Source organism: Hippoglossus stenolepis, chromosome 3 (genome assembly GCF_022539355.2).
Source record: "Hippoglossus stenolepis isolate QCI-W04-F060 chromosome 3, HSTE1.2, whole genome shotgun sequence".
NCBI classification, from domain to species: domain Eukaryota; kingdom Metazoa; phylum Chordata; class Actinopteri; order Pleuronectiformes; family Pleuronectidae; genus Hippoglossus; species Hippoglossus stenolepis.
Genome location: NC_061485.1, coordinates 22326249 through 22335115, shown reverse-complemented (window position 1 = coordinate 22335115; position 8867 = coordinate 22326249).

Sequence of the window (8867 nt, the reverse complement as noted above, 5' to 3'; positions counted from 1 at the left end):
CCTCCACATGGCCTGGTGTTACTCCCCGCCATTACAGCTGTGAAATTGCCCCCTGTGAGTTTCCTCCGAGGTGCATGACGATGAAACGACAAAATGTCAACACCTCGTTTCTCCTGTAAATATTAAAGAAAACTGTGACTAAAAGGAGAAGTCCTTAGAGAAGGAAGGAAAGAAATACAGCAAGGGGGGGGTGCAGAGTTAGCTGAAACATTCATGTAACATTTTCCCTGATGCTTCATCTTAATTACCGCCGTGCAAGCCATGCAAATCCGATTGGCCGTTTATGCCAGGAAATTCATAACCACAGTGAGATATTAATTACTCCGGTAGGATTCGTGCTATATTTGATATGCGCGAGGCATCGTGGCCATTACCAGCCTCATGTCTCCGCCTCAGCCCTGCGTGTCAGCGGTAATCAAATCTAAACGTTGACAACAACACATTCACCAATCAATATGAGATGGGAGGGATCCTTTTGATGGTGGAGTTTTAATCTCCTCTCTCTTGTGTGTCTTTATCTGTGCCAATATCCTGTTAGCATCTCTCACGCGCAACTGTATTAATTTCTCTCCAACGCTGCTCATTTGGTTTCCTCATTTAAAGCACGGTCTTTTATGTTCCATTGTTCGAAGAGCCATTAGATTAAGTGGAGTCAAAGGCAATTACAGTGCACGACTGCTCAGCCAGAGCAACTATCTGCTGTATGTGAGGAAGAGGAGATGCATGTGCCTCGCTGTGATGTAAGCGTAATGTTCCCAGCAAAGCGTGATTCAGAGAGTTGGATGAATGGAAAGCGTGAGAAGGAGAAAACCAAATGAAAACAGACAGAAGATGAAGGATGGATGGACGGACAGAAAGAGGAGAGAGGGAACTGGAGTTTAACTTCATCAGTGGAGCAACACTGACCTCTGCTGGCAAGCTCAACTCCCTTGTCAGTGCTCGTTACACACACCAGCACCGGCTTCAAAATTGCTTGCTTAAATCATCCTCCACATGAATGAGAGGGAACATAGATCAAGCGCGTTGAGAAGCAGAAATAATAAAAGAAAAGAAAAACATAAAGCACTGTGCCAATTACTGGCTCAGCTTCCGTGTTGCTCTTATAAAAATGTAATCAATCACCCGCTCCAATGTGGGCCACCCACAACGTAGTCCACCGTTCAACACCCCACAGCTCCAGCCACAGGAACAAGAAACACCGTGGGGAGAGGTAGCAGGGCACTTGTGTTCATAACAGTGCTACAGTCCACACCTTTCACTGAACTTCAAGAGAAGAGCCAGACGGGATCTCACTGTCATTCAGATCCCCCCCAAAGAAGAGAGGAAACGTTCATCTTTGTCTCCAGGCTCCTCTGGCGTGGCTCCATTCTCCACTAAGAGCAGATTCTCATACGGGCACTGATGATGCCACCTCAAGCTGACAGCAGAGGAGGGTTTACCCCAGGGGTCCTCGCAGGCCCAGACGTGCTCGTTAATGTCTGTGGCTACGTGGGGGGGGCACGGTGACAAAAACAAAGTTTAAAAAAACTGAACCAGCTCATGTGCAAGAGACGATTTCAGAGCCATACACCCCTCTGCGTGTCTCCGTGTGAGTGTGTGCGTGCATGTGCGTGTATTCCTGTCTCGCACTCATCCTCGACTAATGATGTACTGGCATGCACGGGCGTAGCGGCGTAGCCATTCACAGGACTGGCACGTGTTAATGGCCCTGGCACCCCGCACCCACGGTAAAGTGAGACATCCAGCTGGCTTGGAGGTGCGCACACAGGCAGCACTGAACAGATGCCACTCATTCGTGCCGGCCAAAGTGACCCAGCAATCAGCTGGCTAAGCACCTAAGAAAATCCCAGCAAGCTAGAAGCAAGAGGCGTGAATGCTCCACTGGGTGACAGCACAGCGTGGAGCCTCGCCACAGTGGCCGCCTCTCTCTTTGTCCTTTTCCTGCTCTTGCCGGTGTTTGGTGCTGACCCTCACTCAGTCCCTCCGTCTCTTTTCACTTGTTTTCTCCTACCTGCAGTCTTTGCACCACGACACAAAGCCAGCACAAGTTGATGAACGTCAGCCATGCACGTGGCTCTTGTAGAGCACAGATCATCATGACCTTCCTCTACTTGTTTTATTGTGTGTTTGTTTTTTAATCCCTCTGAATCTGTATTGTTGTAAATCTGCACAACAAATTAACCCTCAGGCATCAATGAAGAAACCTTGCACCTTCAACACAGAACCTTCTCTTCATCTCTGTTTCATCCTCGCTCATTCTATCATTCAATTCCTCTTGTTTTATTTTTACATCACACAAAACTAAATTGCTTCATTTTTGTTTCTGTCCCACCATCCTGTCGCTGGGTAGCACTGGTGTGTGTGTGTTTGTGTATAGGACCTTAATCTGTTGACGCAGTAATGTTATGGAGACTTGTCTTCCTTATGAGGAAAAAAAACAAGTCCCTATATAATCATCCAATTTTCATCTGAAGGTTAAGGTTAAGGTTAAGTTTAAGTTCAGGTTTAGGTTAACGTTAATTCAGGGTTAAGCAAGTAGTTGCTGTGGTTAAGGTTAGAGTAATTTTTAATGTCCTCTGAAGTCACAGAGACACGACTTAGTATGTGAGTGAGTGTATGTGTGTGTGTGTGTGTGTGTGTGCGTGTGTGTGTGTGCGCGTGTGTGTGTGTAAGCGTGCATATGTGTGGGGCTTCTAGCTGATGCACTCTATGACATATTGAGGTAATAAAAAGCTCCTCCGCAGGGATGGCGGTGGCCCACTAATTAAACACCCCCTATGCGACCTTATTGCAGGCACCAGTTGCCATAGAACCCAACAACATCCACTGCAGCCTGCGTCAAACTGCATCTCCTGTCTCTGAATCATAGAAAAGTGTGTGTGTGTGTGTGTGTGTGTGTGTTGAGGGGGCAAAGGGACGGATGTGAAGTTGCAAGGTCATTACCTCAGAAAGACGAATTACTTTGCACACACACGATAATCCCCTTGCACAGAATGGAGGCACTGACTTGCAAGACAGACTTGTTTTCCCGGCTGTGTAAAAACATTTAATCTGACAGCGTTACAACAGTTTGCTCGTGAACCATCCGCTAAAGCAGCGTAATATTCAGACAGGAGGCAGTTTCAGTTCTTTCCACAGTCTCAAGAGCAGAAAAACACCACATGCACAACTTCTGTGCAAATATTTAAGGCTGTACCTTCTTCGACTGTGTGCTTTATTAATGAGATTATATTCACCTCAAGGGCAAAACTCTGCTCCAACACAAAGAGAGAGCTCTCCCGAAATGGTGTCATGACACCAAAGTATTACATGGAAAGAGAAAAGAAATAAAAAGAGAAAATAAGATCTGATTTAGAAATATGTCAGTGTTACTACATTTGAAACCATACTCTGAAGCTTCATGTAATTCTTTGCTAAAGGTAACAAGGTGTTGGACAGAAAAAAACTTAGACTTCAGATGAATTTGAAACAGAGAAAACCAACAATGCATTTTTCATGTGCAGCACAGAGTATTAACAACGTTTCTATAACTGCAATAACTGTGTGAGTGTGTGTGTGTGTGTAGGGTCAGGCCTGCTGAAGGAAGGTGTCCTCTGATTTGGTCCGCTGTGGGGCGGGGGGTCAGTGCGACAGACGACTCAGCACCTGTCAGCGGCCGAGTCCGACTCATCAGTCACCACCTCCATATGCTGCCCATTAAAACGAGACGTGTGGGCACCGGGCTGGCAGAGTCCACACACCTAGTGACCCTCTCCACATCTGTTGACAAAAACCTTAAACACATGCAGCACGGAGTGGGGGGAGAGGATAGGCAACAGGGGGAGGAAAGCAAAGAGGAACAGCAGCCATGTTTACATGTTGAGAATTAACTTTTCTGCTTATTAAAGTCAGCGAGCAAATACACCTCCTCTCATCATCGGTTACATTATGATACAACACACAACCGTAAGAGGGAGGTATAATGATCTGGAGAAAGTGAGCGAGAGATCATCTCTGGGGTTCCCATTAGTTACAAGAAGTTCTTTACATTTTACTGTCAAAGAATGAGGGAGAATGTTTTGTTTGTTAAAGATCTTTTTCTTTTGCCCACTTACCTTTAGTGATTATCTTAACCACGGTTGTAAAGGGGACGTCAGTGTTATTTTTATATTTTTTTAGCTTTAACGAATCCCATGAAACAACCAAGACCTGCAACTTTGTGACATTCCTACCCTGTGTATAGCACTCAGCCCCATTCAAACCCATGAATCTCTACTGTATAGGCTTCAAATCTATTTTTTTAAAAGATCTTTGTCATTTCCTAAAACAGCTTTGTATTGTAGTTTTTAGCAAAAATTCTAAACAAACTATTTTTAACTGTTGATGAACACGTGCTAGTGAGTATTTGTGGCAGCAGAATAGTGTGTGAAGGATCAATTGAATAAACGAGAATACCCATGTTCATCATAAAGAAGGACCCTGTCACACAGGCCAATAGTGAGACTCTCTGATGTGTTTTTAGTAGTTTTGGGGGAATAGATGTTTACATCATAGAATAAACTGACTGTGTCCACACTGATCAGACTTTAAACACTTTATAACAATGAATAAAAAAGATAAATCTCACCAAATACAATGACTGATAAATGACTGTTGCTGTGAGTAGTTACTCATGAGGATTACTTTACTTTACAGTGAAAATAAAAGCTAATGCCTCTCTCCCTGTTTAATTTAGTTGGGGTTCCTTACTATTTATGTTGGTGCACATGGCTATTTATTATAGTTCATTTGTATACAGTATATATTCATAATGTATATATATTCTATATATATATATATGTATCTGTTCTTGTACAGTAGTTTGGCTTTCTTGAAGAAAATTGTTATTTCTTGATTCTTGTTGTTCTGGGTTTGTACCCTCATGGTTGAATGCACATTGTAAGTCGCTTTGGATAAACGCGTCAGCTAAATGAAATGTAATGTAATGTAATGTTGTAGTTTTGCTGCAGTGACAGTCAATGATCAGTCCCTGTGAAGCCTACAGCAGATTCTCAGGATTAGTCTGAGAAACAGTATCATCGTCTCCAGAACGACACAACCCTGCAGGGCAAATGAACCCAAACAATCCTCGTCTCTGGAATACTGCTAAAATGTAGGAAGAATGTGTTCCTTTATCGTTTGAAGGAACCAACCCTTTATCTGCTTCATTCAAGGCAAAAATAAGAATACTCAGTGTTGGAGTATAAAAGATGCATGCAAGTTTATTTGAACCAAGGACACTCAGAGAGTGCCTTCCTCCGACAGGGCTCATTGACCACTTCATAACCATGTCACAGATACATGGCTTGAGATCAAGTGCATATTCCTTGTATAGAGAGGTGGTCTGTAAACTGTACATTAAACACAGGAAAAATATCCATTCTCTGAAATAGTTGAAAGGAATGTTTCTTACCTTACAGAACTGAATAAAGATCATCCCCCTAAATAAATTCATTCATTTAATTAATTCAGTAAATCTGCACCAAATTCCTGCTCATAGACATTAGCATTCTGCAGATGCTTGATTTTGTTCATTAATATCAAAGAAAATGTCAAAAAAATGCCCTGGTCCATATCACATCCTTCCACAAAATTGTGTGATAATCCATCCAGTAGTTTTTGGGTAACCCTGCTAACAATCCAAAAACAAAACAAAAAAAAAACAGACAAAAGCAGATGAAAACATAACCTCCTCAGCGGATTCAATGTTAAACGGCTGGTAGCCAGAGCAACGCAGGGTATATGTGAGTGTAGCCTGAGAGAGGGAGTTGAGAGTTAACAGTGAAAGAAAATCTGTCAATGACACTGTAGTGTGAAGGTAAGTGTACATGTGCATTTTGGTGCAAGGCCTCGTGTGAATGTATCCATGTGTTTGTGTATGCGCGAGCAATAGCTAGCATATCTCTGCTGAAGCCTAATGTGCCTGTGTGTTTTTAATATGTGTGTGTAGTTCCGAGTGTGAGTGTGTGAGGGTGCTTGAGTGTGTAAAAGAAATGCAGAGGGCATTCTCTTCAAACAGACGGTATTCAAAGAGCAGGGAGTTTCAAAAGGAGACAGCACTGAGGGCAGTCGGGTTTGAACTGTGTTTGTGAAAAGCAGTCTGCCTTTTAATAAAAAAGAAAAAAAGGAATTCCTGAAGTGCATTTGCCGGGTTTTCTTGGAGGAAGTGGCGGAGCCAGACAGACAGGGAGAAAGGGAGTTTACTGACCAATCATAGAGCGATGAAAGAGAGGAGGGAATCGGGGACTGGAAGGCGAAAAGGAAAGACAGGGGGAAGAGAAAGAGCAGGACACATAGAGGAAGAACATTGGCCCGGGGCGCTGCTACGTGCTGCGCCTCCTTTCTCCCCTTTCTTCGGCAGGAGGAAAGAAAATGAGGAGTCGAAAAAGAACAAAAACACACTTTCCATGCGTACCTATGGGAGAGCTGAAGCCGGCGGTGCCCCATATAGCTGTAACAATCTGACCTCGGCGCGGCAGGAGTGATGGCTAGTGAATTACCATGTCAGTGGCCCGGTGCCCCGTCATGCCAGCTCCCTCACACACACATAATAAACACACTCCATCACCTGTTCGCCTCAACCACACCACCCAAAGAGAGCATATTAATTATAGATGTACGTTAAATTACTTTCATTACCTCCCCTTGCTCAGTGGACGGGATAGAGACGGGGATGATGGATGGAAAGCGGTTCACTATAACTCCCCCATGTAGTAAATGGCCTTTCTCTTTCTTTCTCTAACCCGGTCGTTCTTGATTTTGCACCAATTCCTCCACGTTTCGTGGCTCCTCTTTCTCCTTTTTGTCTCTTCCCCGCATGCAACTTTGCTTCATGGCCTCCTGTGGAAAGGAGAAAACTGAATAATCCAGTATTTTATTGGATGCCACAATGTCTGATGCTCATGTCTTTTAAAGTCATTTGGGCTAAAGTGACTGAACAAATGTGACCATGTTACTTTATGGAGCCAGTAGTTGATTTAAATATCTGCATACTTTACATTGTGCTTAAAGTTATGACATGTATGACTATAAATTGGATTTAACATTCTGTAGAAAACAAATATCACCTTGTTGGTGGGAAGGTGTTGTGACATTTACTGTGTAAGCCCTCTTTGATGAACCTTTGCTGGACTGTTAATACTGGGTCTCCAGTGGGAATCACATGACACCTGACATCTAAAAGTTCTAATGAAGACATCTCTAATGTGGAAATAGCACACCTCAGGTGATATCTAGCATTATCCCTCAGTGTTCTCCCTGAGCAAACAACAGAGCAACACATCTCTTCGACAAATCTAAAGGCCACCGCAGGATCCTCAGTGTGTGTGTGTATGTGTGTGTATGTGTGTGCACACTTGTCCTCACTTCACCGTGCTCTGTAAGTTTGATCCCACTCCGGCGATAGAAGCATTACATTGGTAGCCTGTGCTTGCTCAACACCCCGGGCCCATCTAATCTCTGCTGCTCTGAAACATCCCATTCAATTTCTTCTGCTGATAGATGCCAGTGCTCTTTGAGCCCTCTGGGAGCACATTCCTTCCTCCCCGCTTGTCTCAGACTCTTCGCTTGTGTAAGACCACTCCAGATTCATCAGGTCAGCCCCCTACTGTAAACAAGCCGAGATCTGACTCACACAAATCCAAAGGTCAGGAGAAGGGCTGATAATCAACATCCACACAGCGCTCTCCTGTCCGCACTCACTCTGTTAAGGTAGATGCTGCTGAACACAAAAAAAGAATATGTTCATAGGGCACAAGCTGGGATGTTTTCATGAAGATTGATACCCAATTACAACCAGGCTCCTGATGGTTGGGTACTTGTTTAACACCAGCTGACAGTTAACTGAGAGCTGTCAATTACAGCTGGTACATGGTGATACATTCTAATTGTAGTCCTCATTAAGGGATGAGTAAAACACACACACACACACACTCTATCAGAGCTCTTCTTGTTTATCAGCTCCACTTTTTGTCAGTGTGCATCAAGCTGCTTTGCAATTAAATTACATTTTGCAGCAGAGTCAGCAAACAACCTCTGAACTGAGCGACTATCTGAGTGAATGAGGTGTCTTGAGCAAGAGCTGTGGACGCCACGGGGAGAATTTCTCTACTGAGGAGGCTCATGTTAACCTTTAAACAGAAAAACATACATGAGACATGACATAACCAACATTACTGTAACTACCCAAAGGCATGTTATTCATAATTCTATTTTTTGTTTGTGCTACACTATTCTTCAACCAGCACTGCCAAGTCACCCGACCACCTCCGAGACCCTCTGGAGACCCAGATGTCTTCTTTAGCATTGAGCATGGAGGACAACGGTCATGAGGGTCCGCAGGAACATACAATATGGGGAGGGCAGCCTGCAGAGGAGGGTCAGCAGGCCAGAGGGAAGCAGGGGGTGAGCGAGAAATATAATAATGATAAACAGATTCCCAGCCGCAGCAGCACCCATCACCTCGTCTCAGGGGTAACTTTCCACCTTGTCATGTCCAAAGACCTTGCATAATACAAAGCTAAGGGACAGTAGATGGCAAAAAAAAGTGTGTGTGTGTGTTTGCCCGTGCATTTCTAATTTATTGGCCCACTGATTTGCTGATGTGTGTCAGGCTCCATGCAGCTCAGGGCACTAGCCCGGAACATTTGGGCCTTGCTTCATTAGGTGCTCACGCCCTTAAGCTGCTGACATTTCCAAACTTGTTCCCCAGTCTTCTAATTGTCGTGGAAAATTGGAAAAAGCCACCAACACTGGGAGGTCGTGTGGTAGATTCTGATTTGAGGGATTTTCTCAGGTCTGAGTTTAACTTGCGTCGCTGCCTGAATGGTTGATGAAATGTTTGCTTTCAT